General features: G+C 53.6%; 1 pseudogene; it reads right to left on the bottom strand.

The window, feature by feature from the left end:
• Window positions 1-1,686: 1,686 nt before the first annotated feature.
• Window positions 1,687-1,979, bottom strand: LOC110595509 (annotated as a pseudogene).
• Between the last annotated feature and the right edge of the window lie 6,278 nt (window positions 1,980-8,257).

Below are 8,257 nucleotides of genomic sequence, written 5' to 3'. Positions count from 1 at the left end.
GGCGGAAGGATCGCCGGAGCCCAGCAGGTCAAGGTTGCAGTGGCCGGGAGCGGCCACTGCACTCCAATCTGGGCGACAGAGTGAGACTCCAACTCAAAAAAAAAAAAAAAATAGTCATGCCCAGGGCTGGTCTGGTGAGCAGTTCACATCCAGCCTGCAGGGCCTTGGGTCTGTGGAGAAGGTGCTGAGCTCCTAGCCAAGCTGACTCATTGGCCTAGCCTTGCCCCAGAAACCTGGAGAAAAAGTCTCCCTTTCTAAACCCAGGGTTCAACTCTCTCTTGTAAGAGTGGGTTTCCTTTTATCTAGACCCAAACAGAGTCAAATGCATGCATGAGTCTGCAAGGCAGGATTCCAGTTCCCTCTGTTGTTATCAGGACTGAATATGCCAACCAGTAGGTCCCAAAGTGGCGAGTGGATTGAGCTAGAAAAACAGAAAATCCGCCCCTATCATGACTGGGCCAGAGGGTGGAGGGATGGTCACCTTCTAATCAGAAAGTCAGAGTCATTTAGGAAAAGAAGAAGCCAGGCAGTGGCTCACGCCCGTAATCCTAACACTTTTGGGCAGGGCTCTCCGGCGGGCGCTGAGGCCTCCGTGGCCCAAGACGCCCGGCGCTGCTGCCACCTGCCTGGTTTCCCACATCCTCTTTTGAGGGCACCATGCCCCGCCCCTGCCTGGCCCTCCCCACCAGGACTCGGCTCCCGGCTGCGCGTCCAGTCCCAAAAGGCCAAAGGCACTCCCTGTGACCCTGCTCAGCCGTGGGACCGCTGCCACCTGTTTTATTCTGAGCACAGCCCGGAACCGCTGCACCGAGGGTCCTTGGCAGGATGTTGCGACATGGGGCGGCATGTCATCTGGGGCTCTGGGGATGTCGAGGTGCTTGGCCAGATGGCATTCTCAGTGGCACCACCCCTTCTCTGCACCGTTGCTCACACAGCGACATTGCTGCACACGCACTCTTCTTTCCTGAAACTCAGTCATTCCATGATGAAAACCAGTGAGGGAAGCCCCTGCTGGCTGGGCAGCCTGGGGTCGCTCTCCAAGTCCCACTGGGCAGACACTAGATAGAGGCGTGTGTGTCTCCCCTGTGGACACGTTGATTAAACATTCACCATTCCTGTTTTGTTGTTGTTGTTGATTTTTTTTTCAGAACTAAAAAAGACTTTATTTATTGAAGGCTAGAGGATGCAAGCAATACAAAAATCAAAAGCTTATCTGACCTTCAATTAACTTTTCTTCTTGTCACATGGGAGTTGGATTTTGTTTGCACATTTTCTTTTTTTTTTTTTTGAGTTGGAGTCTCACTCCGTCGCCCAGACTGGAGTGCAGTGGCCGCTCCCGGCCACCGCAGCCTCGACCTGCTGGGCTCCGGCGATCCTTCCGCCTCAGCCTTCCAAGTAGCTGGAATTACAGGCGCGCGCTACCACGCCCGGCTGATTTTTTGATTTATTGTAGAGATGAGGTCTCGCTGCCCAGGCGGGTCTCGAACCCACGGGCTCAGGCAATCCACTCACCTCAGCCACCCAAAGCGCGGGATAACAGGCTGAGCCACCGAACCCAGCTTGTACATTTTCTAAGGGTCCCGATCTGCTCACAGAATCCTTATACAGGGGGAAGCTTTGGGCAGATTCCTTCAGCCACCCTTTGGGATAACTCTTAGCAGGGTGGGAGACATTGCTCGGTTCTGTCTACTTCGTTCCCTTCTGTTTCATGTGTCCACACAATAGTCGTTGCACGCAATGGTGAGGCCAGCAATGAGCAAAAAGAAGCTCTGGAAGCCCACGTTGCCGTCTCAGCACTGGTCCAGATCCTTCATTATTTTGTCCACGGCCAGAGGGTCTTTCCGGTTTTCCGAAAACCCAGGGAACTCCTTTTCCATGAGTACTCTCAGGCCTTCCTTTGTTAAGTAGCCTTTATCCCCAGCAAATCTGAGGAATATACACATCATGGTTTCCATGGCATGGTCCGCTTGAGATGGCATTTTGGTGAGGCTGTTGACGCCTTGGTGGTGAGGCACGGCACAGATGCTGGGAGAGCAGGGACTGGGCAGTGAGGATGCTGTTGATTTTTTTATGAGTCGGGGTCTCACTCTGTTGCCCAGGCTGGAGTGCTGTGGCACGAGTGTAACTCACCGCAGCCTCATCATGCTGGGCTCAGGCGAGCCTCCTGCCTCGGCCCCTCGAGTAGCTGGGACTACAAGCAAGTGCCACCATGCCTGGCTTTTATTTTGTTATTATTATTATTATTTTCTTTTTTTTTTTTTTTTTGAGTTAGAGTCTCACTCTGTCATCCAGATTGGAGTGCAGTGGCCATTCCCGGCCACCGCAGCCTCGCCTGCTGGGAGCGGGAGATCTTTCCGCCTCAGCCTTCCAAGTAGCTGGAACTACAGGCACGCACTACCACGCCTGGCTAATTTTTTGACTTATTGTAGAGATGAGGCCTCACCAAGTTGCCCAGGCGGGTCTCGAACCCGCGGGCTCAGGCAATCCACTCACCTCAGCCTCCCAAAGGCGCGGGATTACAGACTGAGCCACCGAGCCCGGCATTATTATTATTTTTTTAGTTGGAGTCTCACTCTGTTGCTGGAGTGCAGTGGTATGTTCACGGCCACCACAACCTTGACCTGCTGGGCTCAGGTGATCCTTCTGCTTCAGTCTTCCAAGTAGCTGGAACCACAAGTATGCACCACCACATTCAATTAATTTTTTGGTTTATTGTAGAGATGAGGTCTCGCCAAGTTGCTCAAGCTGGTCTTGAACCCCTGGACTCAGGTAATCCACTCTCCTCAGCCTTCCAAAGTGCTTGAATTATGGGTATGAGCCACCACGCCTGGCACAAAGTATATTTTAAAATATTACCAGGCTGGGTACGGTGGCTCATGCCTGTAATCCCAGGATTTTGGGAGGCAGAGGCAAGAGAATTGCCTGAGCACAGGAGTTCGAGACCAGCTTGGGCAAATTGGCGAGACCTCATCTCTACAATAAACAAATAAGAAAACTAGCTGGACATGGTGGTGTATGCCTGTAGTTCCAGCTACTTAGAAGGCTGAGGCGGAAGGATAGGCTGAGCCCAGCTGGTCGAGGCTGTGGTGGCCAGGAGTGTGCCACTGCCCTCCAGCCTGGGTGACAGAGTGAGACTCCAACTCTCTCTCTATATATATATATATAAACACCTTGGGCAGGATGCAGTGATGCATGTCTGTAATCCTACCACTTTCGGAGGCTGAGGTGGGAGAATTGCTTGAGGCCAGGAGTTTGAGATCAGCCTGGGCAACATAGTGAGACCCCCGCCTCTGCAAGAAATAAAAAATTGGCCAGGTGTGGTGACATACACCTGTAGTCCTAGCCACTCAGGAGACTGAAGCAGAAGGATCTCTTGAGCCCCGGAGTTCGAGACTGCAGTGAGACAAGATCACACCACTGCACTCCAGCCTGGGTGATAGAGCAAACCTTGTCTTTATTTATTTATTTTTTTTTAAGAAAATAAAGAAAAGTGACCTATTTGATCTACACTATTATTTGGGGAAGTATCGAGAGTAGATAAGAGAATGAACTTCACAGTTTTACCAAAATGGGTTTGGATCCAGCTTTGCCCTCCATAGCTGTCCCTTAGACTCCATGAGCCTCAGTCGACCTGTCTGTAAAATGGGCACAGTGATGTTTCATTCATAAGGTTGGGTGGCCCTAGAGACATAGCACAGACCTCACCCCAGTGCCTCAAAGTGCTGGGATCACAGCCGTGAGTCACCGCTCCCGGCCTCAGTTTACCTCTGGGTGGTTTTTTTCCTTTTCCTCTCTTTTATGTGACAGAACCCACAACAGGCAGTCTGAAATGCACAGTGACAAAAGCAGTCCTCGGGTGCTTTTTGACTCGTCATCATTGAACCTAGCGGCTGGAGGCGACGTCCACTTGCCAACCTTAGCGCCGGGCTCCCAGGACAGCCTCAGTTCCAGGATCGGGGCGTGCTCCTCGGTGCCATATGCCACGGCGTTATCACAAAGCCAGTGATGGCACGGGGGAGGTAGAGTCACCACAATGAGTTCAAGCTGGTGTGGGGCAAATGGGCCAGAGCGAGCAGACCCCGTGTGGCGAACCGGGCCTCCTTCTGAGGTCTGACCTGGCCTCCTTCCTGCTCCTCAGTGAGCGTCCCCCGCCTCGACCCGTTCACCCGTGCCCACGCTCACTGCCCTCCTGATCCTCCCGTGTGATGGGTTCGAGGGTCGCTTCAAACATCAGCGGGTTACACAATTGTGACACTGCAGATGGGGCAGTCATGAGACCAGCAGGGAGTCTCCACCCAGGGTTTTTGTTCTGGTCTTAGGGCGGTGACCTGGCTTTCTCGTGACACCCATAAGCCTTCCTGCTTGGGCTGCGTTGGAACTCGGGCAGTGCCACCAATCCCGTGACAGCTGGGTGTCTCCCTATGGTCCTCGCCGAGACTGGGACGTGGGAGCCTCTAAATCCTATTTGAGTTCCCTGTCTCCCTCCCTTCTTTATTCCTTTTGAGCCAAGCACACTGCTAAGCCCCAACATGGAACTTTCCAGAAGTTAGGCCTCCATGAACTCGGTCTTCTCACAGACCCTCTCCGCCTTCTTCCTCCCATGGTCTCGGTGTGTCCCTCACCGTGCACCCATCAGCCACGCAGCGGCAACACACAGCAGAGGAAACCAGGACATGTGCACAGAGTTCTGTTTATTAGTTTAGAGATGGGGTCTTGCTGGGTTGCCCAGGGTGGCCTCAAACTCTGGGGCTCAAGAGATCCTCCTGCCTCAACTTCCCAAGTAGCTGGGATTACAGGCATGTTCCACCAGGCCCAGCATAATGCACAGAGTTTTAAATTGTGATGACTTCTATTTTGAACACAGGACCTGTTTCAAACAGTGATGATCGTGTGTTTTGAACAGCGTTTGAGTTCTTCTCAAACTCATCTTGGCATTTAGACCTAGATTCCTTTTTTTTTTTTAAGTTGGGATATTGCTCTGTCATCCAGGCTGGAGTGCAGTAGCACGAGTGTAGCTCACTTGCAGCCTCAGACTCCTGAACTCTAAGCAGCTCGGCCTCCCAAGTAGCTGGGACTGACTACACCACCAAGCCCGGCTATGTTGCCCAGGCTGGTCTCAAACTCCTGGGCTCAAGCAATCTTCCAACCTCCCAAAATGCTACAGTTACAGGCTTGAAACTCTGTGTCTCGCCCTCTTTTCCTTTTTTCTTGTTTTTGAGTCGGGGGGGTCTCACTCTGTCTTCCAGGCTGGAGCACAGTAGCACACCACAGCCACGACCTCCTGGGCTCACGCAATCCTCCTGCCTCAGCCTCCAGAGTAGCTGAGACTACAGATGCACACCATCACACCCTGGCTAACATTTTTTTTTTCTGAGTTGGAGTCTCACTCGGTGCCCAGACTGGAGTGCAGTGGCCGCTCCCGGCCACCGCAGCCTCGCCTGCTGGGCTCCGGCGATCCTTCCGCCTCAGCCTTCCGAGTAGCCGGAATTACAGGCATGCATTACCACGCCCGGCAGATTTTTTGATTTATTGTAGAGATGAGGTCTCGTCAAGTTGCCCAGGCGGGTCTCAAACCCGCAGGCTCAGGCAATCCACTCACCTCAGCCTCCCAAAGGCGTGGGATACAGGCTGAGCCACCGAGCCCGGCTCTGGCTAACATTTAAATGATTTTTTTGTAGCCACAAGGCCTCACCAAGTTGCCCAGGCTGGACTCAAACCCCTGGGCTCAAGCAATCTTCCTGCCTCAGCCTCCCAAAGTGCTGGGATGACAGGCTTGAGCCCCCGTGCCCGACTGGATTTCGTTTATTACCACCTGGGAGACCTTGGACATGTCACTGAATCTTTGTTTCTAATTTCCCACCTGTACAAGGGCTGTCTCAACTCAAGGGCACACAGGTGCTCTCTGCCGGCATGACATCCCCGCTGAATGCCAGAGGCCTCCCTTCCGCCAGGCCAGTGGCTCCCTCTCTCCCTCCCATCCACCCCCCTTCCTCCCAACAACCCGACAGCCCTGCTGAGCTCTGGTGCACTCTGCCCTGCCTAGCTCATTTCCCTTCCCACCCTGCAGGGAGGACCCACTCTTCTGCTCGGCCTCTGGAATCGTTTCTGTTTGTTCGACAGCTCACATTGCAGGGGATAGGCCCGCCCCACCTACGCCTGCTGTCCCGCTGTCCTGCCTCTGCAGAAGGGATCCGGTCTCCTCTGGCAGTGAGATCTTAAAACAGCACCGCAGGGTGAGCGCAGAAAGCCGGTGGAGGCCAGCCTTCCCCAAGGCCCAGCCGCCTGCCGGACTCCCAGCCCCGGATTCCTGCCCAGGGTGTCTCCTCCCTCCTGCCGGCTGGACGAGCAGGGTTGGTATTTGCTGTTGGGCTGTGATAAGGACTCCAGAGATAGCAGCTTTCTTGAGGCATCTTGGAGATGCTTCGGGCTTATCTGCTGCAATTTCCTGGGGCCATCTGCGGATTTGCACCAGCCCGCGGGACGCCTGACTCTCTCACACCCTTGGAATTTCTTCCTCTGAGTCCTAAAGGTTTGGGCAGGTCCCTGTGGAGACCTGCCCCGCCCGAGAAAGAGCTCCTTCCTTACGCTAAGATCCCAATCAGAGGCGGCCCTTGGAGGGGCAAGGAGAGATTTCCCAACCTCTGCAAGGCACCCTAAGAATTCCCCTGAGCCCAGAGCTGCGGGGTCAGGAAATGACTCCTGGCTGCTGACTGTGTACCCAGGGATGACAGCCAGGAAACACAGCAGAAGGTCATTTATTCATTCAAATATTTATTGGGGCCGGGTGCGGTGGCTCATGCCTATAATCCCAGCACTTTGGGAGGCCTAGGCGGTTCTTGAGCCCAGGAATTTGAGACCAGCCTGAGCAACATAGCGAGATCTCGACTCTACAAATGTGCAAACGTTGACTGGATGGGGTGGCGCTTTGTCTGCTCAGCTACTTGGAAGGCTCAGGCAGAAGGATGGCCTGATCCCAGGAGGTTGAGGCTGCAGTGAGCCAGGATCGTGCCGCTGCACTCCAGCCTGGGTGACAGAGTGAGACCCAGGCTCAAATATAAATAAATAAATGAAAAGAGATAAAACTTGAAACCAAAGCAGGACCAACTTGGATGACTTGGTAAGGAGTTGGGACTTCATTCCACAGAGGACAGATTCGCACAGCCAAGTGCTCTAGTCACAAGGGCCAAGTCCCATGAAAACACAAAGCCTGCGTCCTGGGAAGGCAGAATGACACACAGACACCGGCCCGTCACACACCGGCTAGACAGATGGGCAGCACTCACAGGGCAATGAAAGAACTGCCCCTCCATACCCCCAGGCTGGGCAGGGCCTTATGCTGGTGTGATACCAGCTGTGTAGCCTGTGCTGAGCCCACCAGGCTGACAGCAGGATTTCATTTCCCATCTGGAGCCTGTACCCAGTGCAGGGGCTAGCACGGGGCCAGGACTCAGGCAGTGTTTGAGGCAGGGTACAGGGGCTTGTGCCTGTAATCCTTGCACTTAGGGTTGCTGACACAGGAGGATTGCTTGATACCAGAAGTTCGAGAAGAGCCTGGGTAACATAGCAAGACCTTGTCTCCATAAAAAAAAGTAATAGGCTGGGTTCGGTGGCTCAGCCTGTAATCACAGCACTTTGGGAGGCCGAGGTGAGTGGATTGCCTGAGCTGGTGGGTTTGAGATCCGCCTGGGCAACTTGGCAAGACCTCATCTCTACAATAAATCAAAAATTAGCCAGGCATGGTAGCACGCGCCTTTAGTTCCAGCTACTTGGAAGGCTGAGGCGGAAGGATCACTGGAACCCAGTAGGTGGAGGCTGCGGTGGCCGTGAACGTGCCACTGCACTCCAGTCTGAGTGACAGAATGAGAATTCAACTCAAAAAAAAACACACAAAAAAAACGTAATAAAGCTGGGTGCGGTGGCTCAGTCTGTCATCCCAGCACTTTGAGAGGCTTAGGCTAGAGGATTGCCCGAGCCTGGGGGTTCGAGACCAATCTGGGCAACTTGGTGAGACCTCGTCTCTACAATAAATCACAAAATAACTAGCCGGGCATGGTGGTGTGCGTCTGTAGTTCAAGCTACTTGGAAGGCTGAGGTGGAAGAATTGCCTGAGCCCAGCTGGTGGAGGACATAGTGGCTGTGAGCATACCACTGCACTCCAGCCTGGGCGACAAGAGTAAGACTCTAACTCAAAAATAATAATAATAGCCAGGCTTGGTGGCTCAGCCTGTAATCCCGCGCCTTTGGGAGGCTGAGGTGA

The sequence above is a fragment of the Carlito syrichta genome, unplaced genomic scaffold (assembly GCF_000164805.1).
Source record: "Carlito syrichta isolate Samal-C Ts95f unplaced genomic scaffold, Tarsius_syrichta-2.0.1 Scaffold302418, whole genome shotgun sequence".
Lineage (NCBI taxonomy): Eukaryota > Metazoa > Chordata > Mammalia > Primates > Tarsiidae > Carlito > Carlito syrichta.
This window is presented reverse-complemented; position numbering and strand designations above follow the sequence as displayed.